Genomic DNA, 26,411 nt, shown 5'->3' on the forward strand with positions numbered 1-26,411 from the left:
GGGGCAAGTTCGGAAGGGGGCGTGGGCAACTAGGCGCGAAGAGGGAATGGACGAGGAGCGGGTTGGCGGGCGGGGAGCGGGGGCGGGCCGGTTCGCGGGAGCGCGCGCGCCTCGCCAACTTCCAGTGCGGTGCCGACTTTTCCGACGTTCGCGCCGGGGCTCAGGCGGGGACGTCAGCTGGGACTCAGCCAATAGCGAGCGCCCACGTCGGGAGACTGCCTCGTGACCGCGCGTCACCGGAGAAAAGGCTTTTCTCTTTCTTCTCGCGCTTTTTTCCCCTCCCCCACGTAGGCTTCTCGGTTTGCTCATACGAATTCATTTCATTCCCGTGCCTGAATAAAACCGCACTTTTCTCACCTGTGCTTTAAGGTTGCAAGAAAGCCCTGTGGGCCCCTCGGCATCTCGCACGTTTCCCCATGCCAGAGACCAGATTCTGTGACTGCGATGCCCACTGTGAGGTATCCCTGCGACCCCGGCATGTGTGATTCATAGGCACCTTGGAAAGGCCTCAAAACGCGGCTGACCTAGTGAAATTTCACCCTTAATGAGCTGAGGCAGGACTGGTCGAGGTCAGTTCATTAGGTACTCACTGAACTTAAATCTATCGCCACAGATTTCTAACTTCTGGTTAACGTGGAAAGCTGAAACAGCTGTTCTCGTGGACGTAATTTCAGGAATGATTTACAAGATTTCTAAAAGGGTGGTCAGTTAGGCTTCTTTTACGCGAGTGATCTTTATCTTAATGTTTCCAACTCGATTTTGAAGTATAACGAACGAGACAGATAGAAAACCGATCTAATAATCCTTTATGTAGTGAAGTGATTTTAAATCATTCGACCTTACTGAGCTCTAGTTTTAGTTTTTTAAATGAAAAATGGAGGTGAGTCTCCAACACCTATGGGAGCTGTAAATTAATAATCTACCGATCCGTGTCTAAACAAAGGTACTGATAAAAGTGGCCACAATTGGCAAGTCTCCTACCCTGCTAAGAAATGCCCGGTATTTTAATGTAACGATCCGTAAAGAAGCAGCCAGCCACTTTAGAATTGAGCAAGCGCTCCTTTGGAAAGATTAGAAATCTAATCAAATACATAAATCGCTTGAAAAACAGTTTGTGTTAAATAGGGAATGGTGGGCTTGGAGTTTGGAAAAGGGAGCACAAAGAGTAAGAGTTTGTTGATGTTTATCTAGCGCTGCCAAGTGGAACAGGTGTTTTATTTAGGAGGCATGAACAAAAAGTACTCTGTTCTGAGGCAGAACCCAGTCACCAGGCCTTAATGTAACTTGGATGAAATAACCCTCCAAAGTAGCCTCTTCCTATTATGACTCCACATCACAAGCAAACCATTATGTATTTTTATCAGGTACTCTTGATAGCCAACAAAAGTAGTTAAGACATTCAGAAAATATATACCCTTAGTGTCTGGTTAATACATCAGGCTTTGTGAGTTTGATTATTGTGAAATAGTCATGAATAACTTGGACAATTCTGAGTACTTAGAAAAACACAGGGGCGCCTGGGTGGCTCAGTCAGTTAAGGGGCCAACTTCGGCTCAGGTCATGATCTCCAAGGTCTGTGAGTTCGAGCCCCGCGTGGGGCTCTGTGCTGACAGCTCAGAGCCTGGAGCCTGTTTCCGATTCTGTGTCTCCCTCTCTCTGACCCTCCCCTGTTCATGCTCTGTCTCTCCCTGTCTCAAAAATAAATAAAACGTTAAAAAAAAAAATTAAAAAAAAGAAAAACACAAAGTTAAAGACTTCTTCACTTAGGAAGGTAGTGTCTACACCAAGATACCTAAGAGCCACTGCAAAGGTCATCAAGAAGACTGATCACTTGGGGCGCCTGGCCTGCTCAGTGGGTACAGCATGTGATTATTGATCTCAGGGTCACGAGTTCAAGCCCCACATTGGGCATTGAGCTTACTTAGGAAAAAAACAAAAAAAAAAAACTGATCACTTGGCTTTACCATAGGGCATGTTTGTCTAGGTGTTTGCTAACCAAGTTACTTCTAATTAGTAATGATAATCATAATTTGCTATTATTCTTTTTTTAATTGTATTAAATTCTTATATTCATATGAGAAATTTTGGGGGATGGGGTATTAAGTACTTCCATCCAAGAATATATGTCAGTACATTCATTCACGTCTTTTGTCCTTGAGTAAATATGGATTCCTCTCTTTGGATTTATCCAGGTTTGCTGTTAAGTGATTTTTCGACATTAGCTATTTGTTATGCTTGTGTCTAAGTTTACCCTCCAGCCCTGGAGCCACATAGTATCTCATACAACTATCCATGCTGGAGTACTTGACCCTGTTGGATACAGACTTAAACCTTGGCCACTGTACACTGTAGCCCTGGCACTCTTTGAAATGTGAGAAAGAGAGAAAGAAACTATATGGTGTGGGAAGCAGGGGACAAGGTCCTAGGGTAAGATGAGATGGCAGACACACTTTATAAAGAAATTATATCAGGGATTCTCAACATCTTTCATATCATAACACATACAGAAAAGGATAATTTTTGCACAGCAAACTAGTAACATAAAAGAAGAGATTTGGAGGCATCTAACTGATGGTAAAAAAAAAGTCATAGCATTATCTTTATATAATTATAAAATAAGTAATAATGCATTAGAGAATATATTAAAAATTAAATTAGAATAAATCTTTCAAATAAAAATTTTCCACATTTTTTAATGATCAACTTGATCATTAAAGATCATCCTGTGAATACATTTTGACATTAGGTTTTATGGTCAAAGTGGCTTTATGCAGTTTCTGATCCAGACTTCTTAATAATAAACTTCTCATATTCCAAATAGTAATTATCAGTGAGGGACTCTGATCACATAAGTGGGTGATAGAATGTTTAAAACCATTTTATACAACCATTCAAAATTTACAATTATAATTATATGCAAAGAATAACAACCCTTTTACTGACAAATGTCATATTGCAATTTCATAAGATAATGAAAATGGATTTGGAACCCAATAGTATATTTTTATATCAGGATTTCCATATTGAAACTCTAGCTTTCAGAACATGCATGCATTGTCAACAGCTAGCCTGGGCACCAGAAAAAGAGTACATTGTTACAAAGGGATAGAAATAACCACTATATGTTAAGACAGATATGAAGGGCATTGCCTGGAGTTGAGCCCACTAGAAACCCCACTCTGTCCTCTTTCACCCTCTAACAGACCACCCCTGAGGCTGTGTGTTGTGACCCTTGGATATCTGGATCACAAATATGAGCACTGGCTCCAAAATCTCCAGTCACTGATGGTCAGTGAGGTCCTTTGCATATGGATGCCCAAGTGATAGGCATCTCCTTGGCCATGCACATCCGACAGAACTGTAAATGCTGGTTGTTGTCCACTGTGCTTGCTGCTGCTTTAGGATACACCCCAGACTGCTTTGCACAGGCTGCCCTAAAGAGACCTAAACAAGGCTGCTCACAGCCAGAAGTACTGGCCCAGAGGACTCTGGCTCTCCCTGGCCCTTCTTAATTGCCCAGTTGCAGGAGAAGTCAGTTTCTTAACCCACATCCAGGACACCAGCAGGCCAAAGTGCAGTAGTTGGGAAGCCCTACCTAGATTGCATGCCTCATTTTGTGAATGAGAAAACTATTATGCAGATCAAGGAATTGATTTTTTCCAAGATTAACAGGAAATGATGACAAAGTCAGAACAGAAAGAGAATGGAAATTGAATGAAAATATTTTGGACATGTAATTCTGAGAAAGGAGGAAGTGTAACATACTATAAGCTTTATCATCCACCACTATATTCAGAATATGATAATAGTTTTATTTCTCTAAAATCTTGGTTTTTAAATAAGGAGTATTTAAAGTAAAACACAAAACAAAATTCTCTCCCCTACAAATCCTATTACATAGATTTAACCACAGTCAACAACTTAGTGTCTCTCCATTTATATTTTCTTCTAGGCTCAATCGATGCCTCAAAAATACATGAACGTGTATGGATAACCATAACTTTGACTTAGTTTAGGCTGCTTAACAAAATACCACAGACTGAGTGAATTAAAAACATTTATTTTTCAGAGTTTTAGACTGGGAAGTCTATCAGACTGCCAGTATGGGTGGGTTCTTGTAAGAGCCCTCTTGCTGATTGCAGATGGCTGCCTTCTTGCTGTGTCCTCACTTGGAAGAGAGAGAGAGCTAGCTCTTGCGTTTCTTCTTTGTAAGAACATTCATCCCATCACGAGGACTATACCTTAATGACTTAACTGTCTCCTAAAGGCCCCATCTCCCAACACATTGGGGGTTACCAACACATTGGGGATTAGGGTTCCAACATATGAATTTGGAGGCAACACAAACATTCAATCCATAGCATACCTCCCTAACCCAGGGACTGGTATTACTGTCTATCCCTCCTTTTTGGTGTTCTCCTACCTTGTCTTTATTTAGGATGTTGATTCTCCCCTTAAGGGTTCTCTCAGCTCCTCTCTGGTCCTTTCCTCCATTGTCTTCTCCCTCTGTTTACACAAGATTTGTAATACTGAGAACCCTCAGGGAATTTGCATATACTTCCCAGGGAGGTTAAAGTAGTGGTCAATTTTGGTTTTTTAGGTTTTTTGTGGGGGGAGGGGGGAATGATTGTTATTTAGCAATTTTTTTTAATTTTTAATTTTTTAAATTTTTATTGAAATCCAAGTTAGTTAACATATAGTGTAATAATGATTTCAGGAATAGAATTTAGTGATTTATCACTTACATATAACACCCAGTGCTCATCCCAACAAGTGCCCTCCTTAATGCCCATCACCCATTTAGCCCATCCCCCCACCCAACCCTCCAGCAACCCTCAGTTTGTTCTCTGTATTTAAGAGTCTCTTATGGTTTGCCTCCCTCTGTTTTTATCTTATTTTTCCTTCCCTTCCCCTCTATTCATCTGTTTTGTTTCTTAAATTCCACATATGAGTGAAATCATATGATATTTATCTTTCTCTCACTGACTTATTTTCCTTAGCATAATGCAGTCTAGTTCCATCCACGTTGTTACAAATGGCAAGATTTCATTATTTTTGATTGCTGAGTAATATTCCATTGTGTATATACCACATCTTCTTTATCCATTAGTCAGTTGATGGACATTTGGGCTCTTTACATAATTTGGCTGTTGTTGATAGTGCTGCTATAAACATTGGGATGCATGTGCCCCTTTGCATCAGTATTTTTGATATCCTTTGGAAAATACCTAGTAGTGCAATTGCTGTGTTGTAGGGTAGCTCTATTTTAAAACAAAAAAAAATTTTTTTGAGAGAGAGGGCACAAGTGACCAAGGGGCAGAGAGAGAGGGAGAGAGAAAGAGATTCCTATGAGGGGCAGACAGACACAGAGAGAGAGGGAAAGAGAGAAAAGCGTGACTCACCTGAAGCAGGGCTTGTGCTTACTTGAAGTGGGTCTCAAACTCATCTGAAGTAGGGCTTGAGTTCACCCAAAATGGGGCTAAAACTCATGAATGGTGAGATCATGACCTGAGCTGAAGTCAGATGCTTAACTGACTGAGCCACCCAGGTTTTTTGAGGAACCTCTATACTGTTTTCCAGAATGGCTGCACCAGCAGCAGTGCAATTCCCATCAGCAGTGCAAAACTGTTCCCCTTTCTCTGCATCCTTGCCAATATCTGTTATTTCCTGAGTTGTTAATTTTAGCCATTCTGACAGGTGTGAGGTGTATCTCATTGTGGTTTTGATCTGTAGTTCCCCGATGATGAGCGATGTTGAGCATCTTGTCATGTGTCTGTTAGCCATCTGGATGTCTTCTTTGGGAAAGTGTCCGTTCATGTCTTTTGCACATTTCTTCACTGGATGATTTGTTTTTTGGGTGTTGAGTTTTCATAAGTTCTTTATAGATTTTGGGATACTAACCCTTTACCCTATCTCTCATTTGACAATATCTTCTCCCAGTGGCCAGTTCTGATGAGTGTGTTGAGATGATAGGATAGATCACACCCTCTTCCCCAACACACACGCACATACACACACATACACCAGGCACACCCCATAGGTGGGTGATTTAAAGTATGAGGAGGTAATTTGATACTAGAAGTATTAATGAATCATGCACAGTGATTATGTTCTTTCTCAGGTCCCAACTTGGAAATTTGAAAAAGCTAAAATCTTTGTAATAGGTTTTTCACAAACGACTTCCCTGTGTTTCCCTTGTCACATCTTCTGGAATGAATATCTGTGATTTCACCTATCTAGCATCCAGTTCCCTTCTAGTAATAGCACTCTGATTTTCCTGTGGAACTACCCACTTCTCATTCTCAGACTACATGGTTCAGCAAGAACTGATACCATCCCTGACCACAGGGGCAGCATGTAATTTAGGCCTGGCCAATTGGAACATTGTATCCCTTTGTCACTGAACTAAGGAGTTTGCTCCTTGGTGAGTTACAAAGACTACACCAAATGGTGTTGTCACACAAAAGAAACTTTATTTGCAACAAATAAGGAGATCACAGGGAATAACTTCCAAAGTGTGCTCCCCAAGCAAGGGTGAGTGTGTTCCTTTTATTTAGGATTAGGGTAAATATTCAGAAAGAAGAGTTTTGTCATCCTATGTAGAGGTGAGCCTAAGGTCATGCATACATACTTAGGAAACATGACTATACATGCATGGTATGTGATGTAAGGTTTGTGCTCCTCCTTAGGTGGACATTTTAACACTTATCTCCTCTAATGAAGTAGAAGTAACTGTTCAACACTCCATGGCTCTTCTGCAGAGGTCCATCTGTGCAGGTGAGTCATTGGTTGAACTCAAACTTGTCTGGGCCAGCAGGAGCTCTTCCTGTTGTTTGCCTGTAAAAGATAAGGTTAACATTCTTGTGAAGTAGTGGGGGTCATTGGGGGTCTTGCTGATGACACCTCTAAGCTATATTTATTGGTTTAAGATTGGACAAGTGAGCTTTTCATTGGTTCATTTGTTCACTCAACAAATATTTATTGAGCACCAGCCATATGCCTAAAAATATTTTAGGTGCTAGGGATACCTCACACGAAAGAGAGAGAGAGAGAGAGAGAGAGAGAGAGAGAGAGAAGACAACATTTATGGAGCTTACATTCAAACTGAGGGGAGCAGACAACAAACAAAATAAATTATATAGGAATAGAAAATAGCAAGTGCAGATACCCTTGTTAAAAAGAAAAATTCAACTGAGTAAATTTTAAAGGTCGAATTGGGGAGCCTCTCACCTAGCAAGTAGAGGAGCCTCTTTTGAGGAGTTGTACAAACTGGAAGGCTTTTATAGGAAGGAGGATGGGGCAAGAAGTTATTAGCAAAAGAAAAGAGTTGTTTCTGGCAAGGTAACCTTCCCCTAGGAGGAAGGACTGGGGATATGGGGGAAGGTGTTTTATTAGGTAAAGTACCATATCTTCCTTTAGGGGGAGATGGAGAGGACCCATGTGACAGTCTCTGGTGCCTACCAGAAAATTTCCAGATTGATTGGCTTAAAATTCCACTCCTGGAGAAGTTGAAACTGCAATTAAGTCTTGATTTGCTGTCCTGGGGCAAGTGACTCCATCTTGAGCCCCTGGTTTTCTCTTTCTTGTCTGGAGTATTTGAGCAAGGAAGCTCTTGGGTAGAAGCAGAGTGAGTGTGGAGAAGAGAACTGGAGTAAGATCAGAGGTAGTAAGAGATGTGATCATGAAGGACTTGTAGGAAATTGTTAAGAATTTTGGTTTTTACTGTGACAGGAGAAACCATTTGATAGTTTTGAGGCTTCAATTTTTACAGGATTGCTCTGAACTCTGTCAGGTAAAGCACTTACCTTTGTTAATTAAGGTCTGTTTTGGGAGTTTTATCTTGTCCTTTTTTTTTTTTTTTTAACATATTTTTGTTTCTTCAGTTTTCTTAACTCTTGTCACCTCTCCCAGTCTTGAGGGAATAGTCTTACATAGGAGATGAACCTTATCATTCAGCCCTGCCCTGGCTCTTGGTTGTCTTTCAAGTCTTTGTGATTGTCCAAATGGAAGCCAAATGTTACAGTCAGGGAAATGTGACACCAGACTATTAGGTTAGTTAGGCATGAACACTGGATTTATCCATGATGACAGTAGGACTTGGCGTAAAGAAGGAAACTGTGGTAGATGCCACATCTTACATTAATACAGGAAAGTGAGAAAACACCTTGGCTAGAAATAAAATATAGAAAATAGGAGACTTTTTGTGGGATTTGATGCTAGGTAGTTGAAAGAAGATGGAAGGTGAGCTTTTGAGTCAGCAGATCCAGCTTCTAATACTTAGTAGCTGTGGAAATAGTGATATATTCTTTAAAGGGTTAAATGAGATAGCATTAAATGAGATAAAATGCACAAGTGTACTTACAAAAGAACACAGTGCCTATTTGGCACTCCACTGCATGGGAGGGATTTGGAAAGCCTCAGGTCTTTAAGGGAGACAACCCAGCTGCAATTCACATTCCACCCAGCATGAACTGAAATAAACTGGGGGTAGAGTTTATATATATTTATTATGTATCTTTTTATTATAGAAATTTTATTTATTTTTTTAAAGGCTTTTGGGGGGCGCCTGAATAGCTTAGTTGGTTAAGCATCCGGCTCTTGGTTTCTGCTCAGGTCTTGATTTCACAGTTAGTGAGTTCAAGCCTCATATCAGGTGCTGCTCGTGCTCGTGCTCTCTCTCTCACCTTCTTTTCCAAAAAGAAAGTTTATTTATTTATTTTGTGTGTGAGAGAGAATGGGGGGTTGGGGAGGGGCAGAAAGAGAGGGAAAGAATCCCAAGCAGGCTCCACACTGTCAGTGCAGAGTCCGATGTAGATCTCGAACTCAGGAAATTGAGAGATTATGATCTGAGCCGAAGTCAGATGCTTAACTGACTGAGCCACCCAGGTGCTCCTACAGAAATTTAAAAAAAATACAGAAAAGTCAAAAGAACCGTACAAAAATCACCTTTTATACCTACCAACTATATTCAACAATTGACCATGTGCCATAATTTTTTGTTTTTGTATGGAAATAGATTACAAACATGATACTTTTCCCTTAGTACTTTAGCCTGCATGAGCTAGAAATAAGGAAATTCTCTTCTATAGTCACATTACCTTGGTTTTTTTTTATTAAATGTTTTATAATCAGTTGCAGTCATTATTCCTTTTGATATGTAAATTGCCCCAAAGTTGGCTTCTATGTCCTTTGTGTCATGCCCCACTAGTCTTTTTTTTTTTTTTTCCCCTTAAGATTTTTTTATTTTGGGGGGCGTCTTGTGGCTCAGTTAGTTGGGTGTCTAACTTCAGCTCAGGTCATGATCTCATGGCTCTCTGCTGTCATTATGGAGCTTGCTTTGGACCCTCCATCTCCCTTTCTCTCTGCCTTTCCCCCTCTCAAATATAAACAAACATTTAAAAAAAAGATTTTTTATTTTTAAGTAATCTCTATACCCAACTTGGGGTTCGAACTCACAACCTCAAAATCAAGTCACATGCTCTATTGACTGAGCCAGCCAGGTGCCCCAGGCTGGCACTAATCTTAAAAAGTTAACTTGAATTCTCTCTTAGGTGCATTTGAATTGTATTAATCAGAACAAACTGGAGAGGGTGGAATTTTAGGCAATATGTGGAAAGATTGGGGGACGAGGAAAGGGAGAAAGTGGCTGATATGTATGTGAGCCAGCAAGATTGTCCTTAAAGTCAGCCAGCCTAGGCTCATCCTGAACTGGGGAATCATCCCTTCTTTCACATTCACAGCCCAAGATTCACCAAAAGCTCTATTGCTTTTCAGAATTTATCTGCATCAGGAGGCTGAAATTAGTATGTGAGTGTTTTACTTGTTTGTAAATTAAGAGTTGTCTATGTGTTTGTGTAGGAAGAGTCAAGAGAATATAACCCAAATATAATTAATTAAAATTAAATGTGCGGGGCACCTGACTGGCTTAGTAAATAGACCGTGCAACTCTTGATCTCGCCCGGGTCGTGAATTGAAGCCCCACATTGAGTGTAGAGATCACATAAATAAATAAACAAACAAACACTAATTTAAAAAAATTTAAAGGGAAATAGTTATCAGTAGCAATATGGGACATTAAATGAGGAAAGTATGTTGTTAAAAATAAGACAATAGACCTGAAATGGAGTTGTTTAGGCTAAATTCTCCCACCAATCCAAGACTTGATCGAAGTTTCACTCAAGCAGAAATGGACTCCTAAACCAGTCGATCAGGAATCATCTGATCAGCACTATTTAGGTAACATAGGCCCCTGCCATCTGTTAAAGGAAGGTAACCTTGTGATAACCAACCCATTCTTTTGCCTGGTATAACTTCCTCATGTCTGCTCCCTCCTGCCAATATAAAAGTCTTTCATTTTGTACAGCTCTTTGGAGCACCTTTCTTTTTGCTAGATTGGACACTGTCCCATTTGAATAGACTTTTGCTCAAAATACGAAAATTTTAATATGCCTTGGAGTGCCTGGGTGGCTTAGTGTGTTAAGCATCCGATTCTTGATTTCGGCTCAGGTCATGATCTCACAGTTCATGAGATCTAGCCCCATGTTGGGCCCCTGTGCTGACAGTGTGGAGCCTGCTTGGGATTCTCTCCCTCTCTCTCTGCCCCTCCCCAGCTCATGAGTGTGCAGGTGCGCACACACACACACACACATACACACACTCTCTCTCTGTCTCACAATAAATAAATAAATAAACATAAAGAAAATAAATCTCCAAAAAAATTTTTTTAAATATGCCTTGTAATATGTATAGTGACAAGAGACTTCTGTGTGAGATGTTGAGAGAGCATACATTTGGAAATCCAGCTGTCCTGCACCTCGTTCCTTCCATGGTCTTCTGAGCTCCCACTGACAACAAATCCCACAGCTTGGGGTTGTTGTAACTATCCCAAGGGAAAGCTACGTCTTAAGAAAATTTCTTGTGACAATAATACTTAACCTAAAGCAAACATTTTCCAAGGGTGGGAATTTGAGTCATGGAGGCAAGTCAGTGGAGGAATTGGTTTTGGACAGAGGCTCTTTTCATAAGTCACCACCATAATAGCTACTTCCTATTCTGCTACCTATCTCTCTGGCCCTGGCTACAATCTTATCAGTATACGGCTGTGAACACGTAGAAGGTAGAGAAGATTAAATTACCCTGAGTTATGCAATCTCCTGTCTTATAGAAGAATGGAAAAATGCTTTCATGTTTCTGCAAATGTAGTAATGCTCAAGACATATTTGATGGAGGACATTTAAATAACTCTCTGTGAGGGATTGAAGAATGGAAGACAGTTAAGACTGCCAGTCTTTTCAGTCATCCCCCTATCTCTTTTCATTTTATTTACTTAGATTCCCACATGCATTTAAATCCTTTTGTTTTATGTGCTCATTTTCATTTCCCTGTATTTCCCTTTCTTCTGGTTCATCTGGTCCATTTACTATCATTGCCTTAGTTAATATCCTGGGATCTAGTGTCATGTGCTTCCCACCAAGAACATTTTCATACTTCAGTTTTCCTAAAATGGAGCTTTGGGATTTCTTCATTTAGTTAAATTATTTCCTGGAGACAAAATATGAAAGGGATTCTGCTAATCCTATACACTATATAAATTATACATACTCTTAGAGAACAAATAATATGTAAGCTAAACAAGGATGTAGGTTTCACAGGCTTACATGTAATTCAGGTGTTTTCTCTCTGCTTTGTTACATGGAGTAGCTAAAGTGGTGTTGGTCCCAATCTCTGGTTCTCTTTCACCTTAGAGTTCTGCTCAAAGTCTCTCTCTGTAAACGGAATCTTGGTATGGGCTACTAAGAAGTCACTTCTCCTTAAGGAGGGCACTTATGTCGTATGTAAGTGATGAATCACTGAATTCTGCTCCTGAAACCAATATTGCAATGTATGTTGACTAACTAAAATTTAAATTAATAAAAAAGTTACTTCTCCTTGTGCCCACATCATTGAATATAGATAAAACCATGTACCAAGAGAAGTGATTTTATTTACAATTATTCAGCTAAGCAAACAAAATATGCTGGTTGCCATGGCAGTGTATCTTACATTCCTTAACCTCCAGAAGTATACATAAAAATTAGAAAATAGAATAAAAAGAAGTAGGTATGGGAAGAGGCAGATTATTATAAGGCTTAAGGGTGGGCATCATTCTCTTTATTCCCTTAATAGACATTTTTTTCTGGCACTTTATTTTCACTGTGGTAAAATATATACAACATAAAATATACCATTTTAGCTATTTTCTAAAATGTTTATTTTTGAGAGAGAGAGAGAAAGACAGGATGCGAGTGGTGGGGGGAGCAGAGAGAGAGGGAGACACAGAATCTGAAGCAGGCTCCAGGCTCTGAGCTATCAGCACAGAGCCCAATGTGGGGCTCAAACTCAAGAATTGTGAGATCATGACCTGAGCTATAGTTGGATGCTTAACCAACTGAGCCACCCAGGCACTCCCCCCCTACCCATTTTAGCTATTTTTAAGTGTACAATTCAGTGACATTAATTACATTCACAATGTTGTATAACCATCACTGCTATTTCCAAAATTTATCTACTACTGTAAAGAGGAACTCTGGAACCATTAAACCATAACTCCCCTTCCTGTTCCACCCTCCTCCCAGCCCTGATAATCTCAAATCTACTTTCTGTCTCTATGAGCTTGTCTGTCATTTAAAAAAAAAAAAAAAAGTTCATTTACTTATTTTGAGAGAGCGCACTGTGTGCATGAGCAAAGGAGGGACAGGGGGAGAGAGAATCCCAAGCAGACTCCGTGCTCAGTGTGGAGCCCTTCGCGGGGCTCTGTCTCAGGACTGTGAGATCATGACCTGAGCTGAAATTAAGAGTGGGACAATTAACCAACTGAGCCACCCAGGTGCCCTATGTCATTTTTAAAAGATGAACTCTGGTGGCTATGTGGATGGGAAATATGGCATGAGGAATGCAAAGGAACAAGACTTAACTCTTTTCCTTCAAGTAACTTAAAAGGGATAACACTTTGAAAACCATTTATAGTGCCCTTCTCTTTTGCTTTCCTTAGAATGCAATCTTTGCTCTAGTTGGCAGAAGTGTGGATCTAGCTGGCAGAACTGGGAAATTAGGATTTGAGATGGAAAGGACACAAAAGAAAAAGCTACATGATATTCAACTTCTAAAAGCAAAATAGTAGTATGCATGTCAGTAGGCTTGCATGCTGAGTTTTTATCTCAAGAAAGGATTTTTCCGAATCCTTTTAGTATTCGCTGGCTGAATCGGAAGGAACCAGCACCTAAAGTTCTGTGGTGTATAGAGAGGCTACTCTTGTGTTTATATTAACAAAGCCACAAGTCTTTGTACTCAGTAGTAAAAAAGGGGAATAGTTATGTTAAGGTTGCCTGCAAGTAACAAAAATACTCCAGATAAGAGTAAGTGAGGTAGAAATTTGTTTCTCCATCATATTCCAGAAGTCTTTTTTTAGTTCTCAAGGTTGTCAGTCCAAATTTGTCATGGCATTCAATAAGACTAGGAGATGTAGGCTCCTTCAGTCTTGTTATCTGCTATACTTCACCCTAGAAATTTAATCTACGTTGCAGCCAATTTCATTTGCAGCAAAATGAAAGGGGGAATGAAGGGTACTTCACCTTCCTTTAAGGACATTTCCTGTAAACTGCACATACAATGTATGTTCTTACCCTACTGGGCAAAACTCACATGGCCATAACTAACTGCAAGGGAGCCAGGAATCAGGAGCTCTGTCATTATGGAAGAAGGAAGACACAGATATTGAGGAATAACTAGAACTTTCTGCAACAGAAAGAGAGGTAGTTTGAAGAATGAGACTTCCAAGATGGAGGGCAGTGCTGAGTGGAGGGCCTTTGTGAGGGCTCTGAGCAGCCCAAAGGCAGCCCTTGTGAGGGAACTGAGTGTCAAAATAGGATAGTTCCAATAACCGAGAGGCTGGCAAATGGGTTTTGTTGGCTGAGAAGGTACCAAAAGTTCTCTATCTTAGCATTTTGGCTAAGACTAGTCCTGTCCCATCTTCACCGTAAATTGTATGTGAAATGGCTTCTTCAGAAAATGAGTCCCAGGAGGGAAGGGAGCCTGGTGGATACCCTTCTTCATCATGCTGCCTCAAGAGTCTAGAGGTAGGATTAAGGGGAATAGGAAAGACCTTAATCAGAACCTCTAATATAGGACCTGGACCTCTGGCCTGCTGAGGGAATGGGCTCTGGTGAGCAGCAGCAGGAGAAAGTATGGATGATCCCTTCAATTTGTAAGGGAACTCTGCTTTGATCTGCCATTTAATTTGTGATTTACAGCAAGGATTTGGGAGCCAGACTATGTAGTTTTGAACCTCAGCACTACCCCTTCCTATCTCTGTAACTTTCCTATATGAAAGGAGGTACTAAATACTAGAACCTTCTTCATATTACAAGATTACAGGATGTAAACAAGACCAGAGATATGTAATCATTGTAAAGTTCAATATGGTTAGTCCTACCAAATTGAGATTATTTGCCTGTGTTTACAAATAACAACAACGACATTTGAGATGCTATCTACTTAATCCCTACTGCTCTGTTAGTGTCTCTCCTATTATTTCAGAGTTCTTACAAGTGATCCTATTTTGGGTTTTTACAAGGTTTTTATAAGTTTCTTGTAAGGATTAATTTAATTAAAACATGTTATATAGAAAAACTCAAAGTTAGCTATTATATATTAATGTTATTATTATGTCTCAGAACAAAATGGAGAAAATTGCTAAAAAAATGGAGCTATAAGGAATTGACTTAGGCTAAGGAAATAGGTATTTATTGATTCTTCATCAGCATTGATCTAGCATGATTTAGATGGTGGTAACCTACAATCCTTTCAAAAGTTAGCAGGCGAATAAATATGCTTTCAGTTGTGTTATCAGTTCACACAATGGAAATGACCTTAAATCCATACCAAATGACAGGCACAAATGGGATGAAGGTTGAGTTAATGAGTTATTTTTACAGTTGAGCAACATTAAATCCAAACAATGTTATTCTGCAGTGTATATGACAGATCTGTGCTTTCAGTTAGTCCCTTGTAGCAATTATGACAGTCACAAAACTGTAAGAAGAAAACCAGGTGCAATTCAGATTGCTTTTGGGAGTGAGCATAAGAGAACAAACAGGACCACAAGTAAGAAATTGGACATTATAAGAAATACACTAGGGACAAAGTTTTGTAGGGAGAAAGTAAATACAACCCTGAACGTCTTCTTCCCCGCCCCCCCCCCCCCCTTTCCTTTTTGCAAGGCATAAGCAAACTCCTTCTGGTAGGACTAACCATTTTGACTTTCTAATGATAATACAGCTCTGGATTTGTTTACATACCATATAGCTTATTCACAGAGCGTGCTAACCAACATATGCTGTGTGTTTACTTCAGGCTTGCAATATTGACTGTGAATACTGCTCAGTCCAAATACTACCGTGGTCTTTTGAAGCTGTAGTTATAATATTTTAAATACTCTCAGATGTACTAGATTGTTAATCAGTTAAGCATCCAACTTCAGCTCAGGTCGTGATCTCATGGTTGGTGAGTTGGAGCCCCACGGTGGGCTGTCTGCTGTCAGTGTGGATCTGCTTTGGGTCCTCTCTTCCTGTCTCTCTGCCACATTCGCCCGCTGTCTCTCTCTCTCAGAATAAATCAATACTGAAAAAAAAGAAAATCAGAAACTTATTGTTATTAGATAATAGAGCAATAAAAATATTTTGGGGGGAAGGGAGAAAGGAAGGTTCAAAACACCTAAGCAGTGACCCAAGCAGCTTAATAAACCATTTGGCATGAAGCACCTCAGAATGTGCTAACATGTTCAGAACACTTACTTCCATGTATCTGAGGAAGAATTGTCACATATTTTGATTCCTCAATTTGAAATAATTTTGAGCTTTTTCTTCTTTTCCAAAAAAATAACCTTGATTTCCCAGTTTTGGAATTACACATTTCTTAGTCTAGACCTTATAATACGTAACAAAGACAAACTGGCCACATACTGGTGTAACCGTTAAAGTTAGAACTGTCGATAATTAGGGTTAAATCCCTAAATTTAGAAAACTGACTCTCCTTCAGTGAGTACTGCTGTTTACTGAAAGGTAAAATATTGTTAGCATGGTGTAGCTGATAGGGTGGGTAAGCTCCAGCTGGTGGGTGCTCTCTGCTTCCTCAGTCTTCCTGGGTCACCCAGTCTGCCTTCAGGAAGCACTTCAGGTTAGTTAATTCCAGGCGGGGCACTCATACCATTGTTCCCAGGAAACTAGCAATATTAAACTTTGTAAACCAAGACCTTAGATGGTCCATGAAGTCCTTCCAAGTGTTGCTTTCTGTTTAACTCCCTATCCCAGGTCAAGCCAGCCCTACAGGCAGTCACTGGGGGTATATCCTCAGTTGTTTCAGCTTCTTTTTTGTAAGTAAGGAAGAGAAATCTACTCTAATTAATTCAAATAAAAGGGGTGGGGACATGTAATAGTAAAGACCTCACAGAATCAAACATAGTCAGGCTTCATGGGAAATCAGACTATAACTGAAGCTATCAGGAACCAAGAAATCCATATTCTTCCTTTTTCTGTCTCGCTGGGGCCAAGCGGTGTCTCCTCTTCCTTTCTCTTAGCCCATCTACTCCATTTTCCTCTTTCATGTAGCCAGCACATTAATGCACATGTTCCCAAAATAGCAGACAGCCTCCAAGTTTGTATGACCTAATCAGCATAGCTACCTTCAGGCTTTAGGTGTCTGATCAAAATATTTGAGAGGGGTAAGAATGAGGGGAGAGAGACAGAATATGATGTGATACAGGGAGGCCAGTGGACTATTTTACCTCAGGTAGCTATCTTTGATCCATCAACCTTGGCCTTAGGGCTCCTGGATGTTAAAGATCAGTCTTATTCATCACAGCAAAGAAAATGGGAGATGACAAGTGAAGCAAACCGGAGATCAATGACATTTGAAAATAGTAACAATTACTACATTTTCATACTCCTTGACATTTTCTCTTTGTATGCGAGCTAGATTTTATGATGTTCAGTTGGAGCTTCAACACTTTGTAGGAGCAATACTGGTATGAAAAAGATGATTTCTTCTCTGCCATGTGAGGATCTGGCAATATTGCTGCCATCTGCAAACGAGGAAGAGGGCTCTCACCAGATACCAGATCTGCTGGCACCTTGATCTTGGACTCCCCAGTCTCCAGAACTGTAAGAAATGAATGGTTGTTGTTCAAGTCACCTACTGTGTAGTATTTGTTGCAGTAGCCAAAATGAAGACAGGCAGATAAAATCTAAAAATGTTATTGAAATATTTTTCTCTTCATATTTGATCATTTTAACACTGCACTGAGTTGACTTGTAACTGTGAGTATGTTGCTTACTCTCTAGGGACCTCATTTCTTTTGAGTTACTATAATCTATAATAATGAAGTTCCAAATATATATTCAAACCCATCAAAAAGAAATTGCCTGATTGGATTTGAGAAAGGATTCTACCCCTCAGGCATTTCACTTAGTTCATGTTTCTATGATGATGTTATTCACCTCTAACTTTCTTTATGAAATATTCTTATAATAGAACATAGAATATTAGACCTGGAGGAAATATTAGAAATTATGTAGTCCAACTCCCTCATTAATTTATACCATATTTTACCCTTCTAATTATTGATATAAAACACTATTGAGGTAACAAAAAGGAATAAGAAAAATCTGGGACTACATAAAATGAAGCACTTTTTAGAGAGGAAACAAAACTCAAATGAGGCCTCACCTTTATCAATAAAGCTTTGTTCATTTACCCCATAATTATTACCTGATAGATTTTTTAAATTTGTATTATCTGAATCACAGTATTCACAGATATGAAATAAGAAGTGACCATGTTTATGGTTTCTGTTATAGGAAAAACAACTTTTAAGTGATTCTCCTATATTCATAATTAGTTGTGGCTCAAAAATATAAATAGACATTAAATACATCACTAATGTTGAGATTTTCTATGGAGACAAATTTGAAAAACTTCCTTTAGTCTTATAATTAAGTTTTGAACAGTATGCTATTTGATAACAAAAAGCTTATTTCTATATTTATTAATATTTGCAATGCCATGATGGACAAGGCGCCATCTCAGCTATAAGAAACATGTGTTCTGAAGTCCTCAAGCTAAAGTCCTTAGGCCCAAACATTTCAGTTTTGTTCATGCTTTAATGACCACACACCTTTCAGAACTGGAAGGAGTCTTTCAACATAGAGATGGAAAGGACAGACAGCAGGCTATTTTTAGTTGCCAAGAATAACACATTCTAGCCAATACATTTTTTTACATGGTAGTGTGAGCCAAGTCCAAGGGTGTCATTAAAGTATCCCTTAAAATGTGGAGCAACGATTGTTTCTAAAAAGCATTCATAGGGGGCTCCTAGGTCCCTTGGTTGGTTGAGCATCTGACTTCGGCTCAGGTCATGATTTCATTGTTTGTGGGTTCGAGGCCATAGCTGTCATCTGTGCTGACAGCTCAGAGCCTGGAGCCTGATTTGGATTCTGTGTCTCCCTCTCTCTCTTTGCCTGTCCTCTGCTTGTGCGCGCGCTCTCTCTCTCTCTCTCTCTCTCTCTCTCTCTCTCTCTCTCTCAAAATAAATAAACATTTTTGGGGCGCCTGGGTGGCTCAGTCGGTTAAGTGTCCGACTTTGGCTCAGGTCATGATCTCACGCTCTGTGAGTTCCAGCCCCGCGTCAGGCTCTGTGCTGACAGCTCAGAGCCTGGAGCCTGCTTCAGATTCTGTGTCTCCCTCTCTCTCTGGCCCTCCCCTGTTCATGCTCTGTCTCTCTCTGTCTCAAAAATAAATAAACGTTAAAAAAATTTTTTTAAATAAATAAATAAACATTTTTTAAAAAGTCTTATAGAGCTCTCTCAACCTTTGCAGGTTGGGGGATTAAAAAAACATAAAATAAAAAGCATTCACAAAGTCCAATTCTTTTTTTTTTTTTTATGTTTATTTATTTTTGTGAGAGACAGAGACAGAGACAGAGGATCCAAAGCAGGCTCCAAGCTGTCAGCGCAGAGCCCAATGTGGGACTTGAACCCACAAACCATGAGATCATCCTGAGCGGGATTCTGATGCTTAATCGACTGAGCCACCCAGGTGCCCCCACAAAGTCAAATTCTTAAATAGTAAAAAAATTTAAAAATCTAAACATTTTAAGAATTCTTGCTTATTCCTTTGAGAATCTGTTTTACTGGAGTTAAATAATTCTCAGGTCAGAACAATACAGCCATTTCCTCCATTCTTGGCTCTCTGTCGATTTCAACATTAGATTTTGCTCTATTTCCTCTGCTGTGAGTTTGAATTTCTAGGCAATAAAGATAACAAGATAGGAAGCAGTGTGACTTCTCCTTTCCACCTATATTTAAAAGGTAGGAGGTGGCTAGAAACTTGCTTAAAGAGCCCACTAGTTGCCAAAAATGTTTGCAAATTGTTTCAGTTAATCTTTTTTATTGGTCATAAGTAGGTCTATTATCTCCATTTTAGAGAGTAGGACACTGTGGGTCAGAGAAGCTAAGTAATTTTCCTAAGGTCATACGGCTAATAGTAAGACTGGAAGAGGACTCTGAATCTGAACAGAAACAGAGATAGAGTGAGATAAACGTCTCATTTGGTGAGCCACTCACCCTCATCTCTCTTCATGGCTCTTCTGCACAGACAGTAGAAGTAGTAATAGCTTTGGCTGCCCTGGGCCTCCGTGCAGAATTTAGATGCCATCCCATGGAAGCTTTAAATTTCTAATATTTTTTAGAGAAACTTAACAGAAGACCATAGGGGAAGGGAAGAAAAAAGAAGTTCAAACAGAGAGGGAGGCAAACCATAAGAGACTCTTAAATACAAAGAACAAACTAAGGGTTGATGGGGGTGGGGGCTTGGGGAGCAGGGAAATAGGTGAGGGGCATTGAGGAGGGCACTTGTTGGGATGAACACTGGGTGTTGTATGTAAGTGATAAATCATGGGAATCTACTCCTGAAGCCAAGACTACACTGTATACACTATATGTTAGCTAATGTGACAAAAATTATATTTTAATTAATTAATTAATTTTTGAGAGAAAGAGTGTGCAAGTGAGTGAGGGGCGGGGGGGGGGGGGGAAGGGGGGGGGGAAGAGAATCCCATGAGGGGCCAGAGAGAGAGAGAGAGAAAGACGGGGAGAGAGAAGTGGGGCTCACCCAAAGTGAGGCTCAAGTTCACCCAATGCAGGGCTCGAGTTCACCCAATGAGGGGCTTGAACTCACAAACCACAAGATCATGCCCTGAGCTGAAATCAGAGGTTTAATCGAGTGAGCCACCCTGGTGGCCCTGAAGCTTTAAATTTCTGAAATAAAGGCCATAACCTGCCAAGTATATTTGTAGTAAGATGCCTTAAACATTGAAGGTATAATATTGAGTTGCTTCCTTTATTAGCAGTTTTGTAGTGAAAATTCTCCATGAGGAGTCAGTACAGCTCACCATGCATGGTGATGTGGGACACCTGTACCAGAGCTTTCTCTTCTGGTGGCCTCAAGCCTTACAGGCTTATTTTTTGTGCTTTCAAATCTTTCCTCATTTGATTCTTTCAACTTACAGGCAATTCATTTCTTAAAACTCAGAATTGGCTTTCCAAAGTGGTGTGAAATTTAGATGCTAATTATGTTTTATTTAATTTGATGTGTGAGTTAAGGGGTTAAAATAAGTCACTAACTACTTTCTCAAAAGATATAATAAATCTCTCAGATTGAAGAGCAAAATAGAATAAATTGTAATCAGAATAGTGTATGATATTGGGGTGCCTGGCTGGCTCAGTTGGTAAAGCATGAAACTCTTGATCTCCAGGTTGTGAGTTTGAGCCCCATGTTGGGTGTAGAGTTTACTTAAAAAAATTAGTGTATGACAAGTGTGATGTTTCAAAGGGGCACATACACCCCAGTATTTGTAGCAGCACTATCAACAATAGCCAAAGTATGGTAAGAGCCCAAGTGTCCATCGACAGATGAATGGATAAAGAACATGTGGTATATATATGCAATGGAGTATTACTCAGCAATCAAAAAGAATGAAATTTTGCCATTTGCAACAATGTGGATGGAACTAGAGTGTATTATGCTAAGTGAAATTAGGGGAAAACAACTGTATGACTTCACTCATGTGGAATTTAAGATACAAAACAGATGAATAGAAGGGAAGAGAAGCAAAAATAATATAAAAACAGGGAGGGGGATAATATATAAGAGACGCTTAAATATAGAGAACAAACTGAGGGTTGCTGGATAGGTTGGGGATGGGGGGATGGGCTAAATGGGCAAGGGGCATTAAGGAGGATACTTGTTGGGATGAGTACTGGGTGTTATGTGTAGGGGATGAATCACTGGATTCTACTCCTGAAATCATTATTGTACTGTATGCCAACTAACTTGGATATAAATTAAAAATAGAAAAAAACAAAAAGAAAAAAGTGTATGATACCTTTTCATGCAAGAAAAATGAATGATTTGTAAGAACTCTCCTGAGAAATTAGGTTCAGAGACAGGCTCAATCCTCGACTCCTCCCTACTTCTTCATCCACAAGACAAACAAAGCAGGTATCTTGCAATACACAATTTAAAGTGAAGCTATAATTATCACCTAGTAATCTCTCATCATAGAATTCCTAACATCTCCACACCATCCTGCTTTGATAATTCTCTGCTCAAAGTAAATGGCTGCAGTATCAACTGTTGAATGTCAATAATCAATTCCTTGGTAGATTACATAATAGAATAACAAAACAAAAAATTGCTGCCTAACAAACAAAGCCTTTGATCTCTCATTTGGCCACTTGTGCCAAATGCCTGTATGTCATCTGCAGATAACGAGCAGTGCTGACATGGCAGAGAGGAACATTTGGGAATGGCCTCCAGGCCTAAATCCAGCAGAACCAGTCTCCTGCTCTCAACTACCTACAGAAAAATCTGCACCTTCATGATTTTCTTGGGACAACTCCCCCTTCTGGACCATGTTATGGCTTCCTGGGACTCCCAGGAAACAGCTTGTGCAAACAGCTTGGAGCACACATCAGAGCCTGCGGTGTCCCCACTAGGTTCTTTGGTTGGTCTAATAATTAAATTGACAGGACAGATGAACAGGAGAGGGATTTAATTTCAAACATTAAGGAGCCCATAAAAATATGAGACTCCCTGAAGTGACCAAAGCAGGTAAACTTTATACTTTTTAAGCAAAGGAATAATTATTTGCGAAGAACTGACAAAAGGATTTGGGCTTGGGGTGGCAAATAAATGAGGGGCAATATATAGCCTTCTTGGCCCTGAATTCTCTGTCTCTGGTGATAAGGATGCTTTCTACCCTTCAGGTGCAGGGAGGGTAGCCTTCACTGGAGTTTTTATTTCCTACTTTCAGGGGGACAAAGGGTCCTTCCTGTACCAGCTGTTTCTTAAGTAACTTTAGTTCAAAATAATATGTTGAGGCACCTAGGTGGCTCAGTCTGGTAAGCGTCCAACTCTTGATTTCAGCTCAGGTCATGGTCTCACGGTTTGTGAGTTCGAGCCCCCGATCGGACATTGTACAGGCCGTGCAGAGCCTGCCTGGGATTCTCTCTCTTTCCCTTTCTTTCCGTTCCTCCCTCACTTGTGTATTATAAAAAAAAAACACAATAAAGTTTAAAAAAATAATCAATATGTCAAAGTGGCAGTGTGGGGCGACCCACACTGACTCTCACCATTCCTTCTCATTGGCTGACTACCTTGTGGCACTGCTTTCCCATTCAGCCCACGTGTATGTTGCTTCCCATTCCTCCCTGCCTCTCCTCCATCTCACTGCCCTGGGTTTCTACCTACCACATAAAGCAAGAGCACTTAGTCTCCCTTACACTTTGTTGTCTAGTAAATTGGGCTTACACATAAGCCCACTATATGAACCAGAAAAAATAAAATTCTGGATGTATGTAAGGTACAAAAGCAAGTGGCTCTAGGAATAACTGATAAAAACCTATTTTTATGCTAATATCTTCAAATTGCATACATAATAAATCATTGTTACAATATGAATTTAGAGGCATTCTAGTGCTTGGATGTAAATTTCATCTTTCAGAGTCCTGAGATTCTTTGTTATATCCTAGTTAATTAAGAATTTATTGAAAATCATGTATATGTGCAGCACTATGTAAAGCTTTGGAAATGCTAAAAAGGGCCCAAGACACCTTCTTTGTCCTCATAATATAGTTAGAACAGGGAGACAATATAGAAGTACTGATTTGTGTGGCCTAAAGTGCCTCAGAGAAGTGAGGAAATTGTTGATGGTCTCAAGGATCTTGGAAAATTTCATGATGGAGATGTAAGGGTTCTGCATCCAATTCCAACGTGGAAGAGGGGTTTCCCCACACCAACAGGCAATTCTTGGGCACCAGCTGCGCTACAATTCAATTCAATGCTGACACTATCTACTCTGAGACAGCATCAGATTCCACAGATTAAAAGCTCAGTCTTGCAAGACTGCCTCCCACTCCCTTTAGACATGAGTTGCAGGCCCAAATTGTCACTTGTGCTTCTGATGGGCCAACTACAGATCGGAGAGGTTCCAGAGCCCAGGGAAACATTTTGCTTACCAGATTAGTGGTTTATTATAAAATGATGAAACTCAGGAACAGCCAGATGGAAGAGATGCATAGGGCAAGACATGGGGAAAGGGGAAAGGTTAAGGAGCTTCCAAGCCCCCTCTGGGTGTGCTGTTTTCCCAGTACCTCCATGGGTTCACCAACATGGAGGTTCTCTGAACCCCATCTTTTCGGGTTTTTATGGAGGCTTCATTAGGCATGATTGATTATATCACTGGCCATTTACTCAATCTCCAGACCCTCTCCCCTCCACAGAGGCAGGGTCGGGGACTGAAAGTTCCAACTCTCTAATCACAAGGTTGCTCTCCTGGCAACCTGCCCCCATTCTTCAGTGCTTTCCAAAAGTCACCTCATTAATATAAGACATCTTTATTGCTTTCATCACTTAGGAAATTCCCAGGGTTTGAGGATCTGTGTAACAGAAACAGGGATGAAGGCCAAATATACATCTCTAGTGATAAATAACAACATCACAAGATGAAACTTTTGAATGGTATTTTTAAAAAATATTTATTTTGAGAGAGAGAGAGAGAACAAGCAGGGGAGGTACAGAGAGAGAATCCCAGGCAGGCTCTGTGCTGCCAGTGCAGAGCCCTATGTGAGGCTTGAATTCATGAACCTTGAAATCATGACCTGAACCGAAATCAAGAATTGGACACTTGGGGCACCTGGCTCAGTCGGTTAAGCCTCCGACTTCAGCTCAGGTCATGATTTCACAGTTTGCAGGTTCAAGCCCTGTGTTGGGCTCTGTGCTGACTGCTTGGAGCCTGGAGCCTGCTTCAGGTTCTCTGTTTCTTTCTCTGTCTCTCTCTGCCTCTCTTCCACTTGTGTGCTGTCTCTCTCTCTCTCTCACAAATAAAAATAAACATTTAAAAAAAAAAGAATTGGACACTCAACTGACTGAGCCACCCAGGTGCCCCACTGAATGGCATTGTTAAGGATGAATAATATCTGAATGGGTAGAGAGGAGAAAGAAAGGTGCTTCTGGGTGCACTCACTATCCCTGCATTCTTTTTAACACCCCAGGGCGTTGTAGACTGCTTGAATCTTATCAGTGAAACACACATTCATCCATAATATAAAAAAATTAATGGTTTGACAATTTTCTCAAAACAACAACAAACAAAACAAAGCTGAGTCTAAACCTCAAATCTGAGGGTGCCTGGCTGGCTCAGTAGGTAGAGCATGTGATTTTTATCTCAGAGTTGTGAGTTCGAGCCCCGTGTCAGGTGTAGAGATTACATAAAAATAAAATCTTTAATTAATAATAAAATAAACTTCAAATCTGGGTCTTCAAGCAAATTCTCAAAAGGGCCCTCTCAATTTTGTTGATAAAAATAAGCACTCTTGATGAAGGGTCCCTTACTGATAACTTAGATGTTTAAGAGTAGGTAAATTAATAACTGTGTATGGTGACAGATGGCAACTATATTGTGGTGAGCATTTATCTGTGTACATAAAGGTTGAATCACTATGTCATATACCTGAATCTAACGTAACATATGTCAACTATACTTTGATTAAAAATTTTGTTATTTTATGTTAAGTAGCCTCTATGCCCTGCATGGAGCCCAATGTGGGGCTTGAACTCATGATCCTGAGATCAAGATCTGAGCTGAGATCAAGAGTGGGATGCTTAACCCACTGAGCCACCCAGCCACCCCTCAATTAAAAATTTTTTAAAAAGAAAAGAAATTCATGCATATTAAATAGAATAGTCAGAATATAGGATTGTTTATACAAGAGTGAAAATAGATAATACTTCACTTTAATATTGAATTATGGGATATCCTGGAAATAAGTGACTTAATCTCATTGACAAATGATTATCTAGGCCCATATTTAACATTCAAGTATGTGACCTATAAAGTGTTGTTGATCTGGGAGTAAAATTCAAGAATTTAATTTTACTTGAGGACAGTTTGTTAGTTGAGAACTCACAATTCAGCATAAAAACTCCTACTTAAATTTAAATAATTGAATTCAATATAATTGTTAAACTTAAAGAGCAATTTATGAAGGAAAGGAAGATAGATAATTAGGAAAAATTCCTAAAGAAAAACCCTTGTTAAGGGGACAGATTATGTTCTCAACTGTTAGCCACAAATTTCTCCTCTCTCTTTCTTTGAGTGATACTAAAATTTCAAAAATTCAGTATATGAAATACATACTGGTGAGCCAATATGATGAACAAATTTGCTTCAAAATATTCCAGGAGAAAAAAAGTTGGGAGAAGAGCAGACAGGAGGAACAATGAGAGGTGACAGGTCATCAAGCTTCATTATGCCTTCTCTCCTATGTATTTGTAATTTTTATAATATGAATTATTTTATAAAATCCATGTATTTTCAGCAGATGACATTGATGAATTAAATCTTAAAAATTGTTTTAAAAATGTTTATTTTTGAGAGAGAGGGAGAGAAAGCACAAGTGGGGGACAGGCAGAGGGAGGGGGACAGAGGCTCCTAAGCAGGCTGACAGAAGAGAGCCAGATGTGGGGCTCAAACTCACGAACTGTGAGATCATGACCTGAGTCAAAGTTGGATTAACCAACTGAGCCACCCAGGTGCCCAATGGCAGGAATTAAATCTAAATTTTTTTCCTCTTTTTCAAGGTGTTTATAAATATACGTTGTCAAAAAGAAAACCATAGACCAAGGGACACCTGGTGTCTCAGTTGTTTAAGTGTCAGACTTTGGCTCAGGTCATGATCTCACGGTTTGTGAGTTCAAGCCCCACGTCAGGCTCTGTGCTGGCAGCTCAGAGCCTGGAGCCTGCTTTGGATTCTGTGTCC

At 39.9% G+C, this 26,411-nt stretch overlaps 1 long non-coding RNA gene across 1 annotated transcript in view; it reads left to right on the forward strand.

Annotated features, from left to right (window-relative positions):
• Positions 1-136: 136 nt before the first annotated feature.
• Positions 137-26,411, forward strand: part of LOC144617151 (uncharacterized) — a 39,009-nt gene continuing 12,734 nt past the window's right edge. The window contains exons 1-3 of the long non-coding RNA XR_013557252.2: positions 137-569; positions 6,690-6,777; positions 17,011-17,195. This is a non-coding gene — a long non-coding RNA (uncharacterized LOC144617151). The remainder of the gene's footprint in view (positions 570-6,689; positions 6,778-17,010; positions 17,196-26,411) is intronic.

This window comes from Panthera onca, chromosome C1, assembly GCF_046562875.1.
Source record: "Panthera onca isolate mPanOnc1 chromosome C1, mPanOnc1 haplotype 2, whole genome shotgun sequence".
In the NCBI taxonomy this organism is placed as follows: Eukaryota; Metazoa; Chordata; class Mammalia; order Carnivora; family Felidae; genus Panthera; species Panthera onca.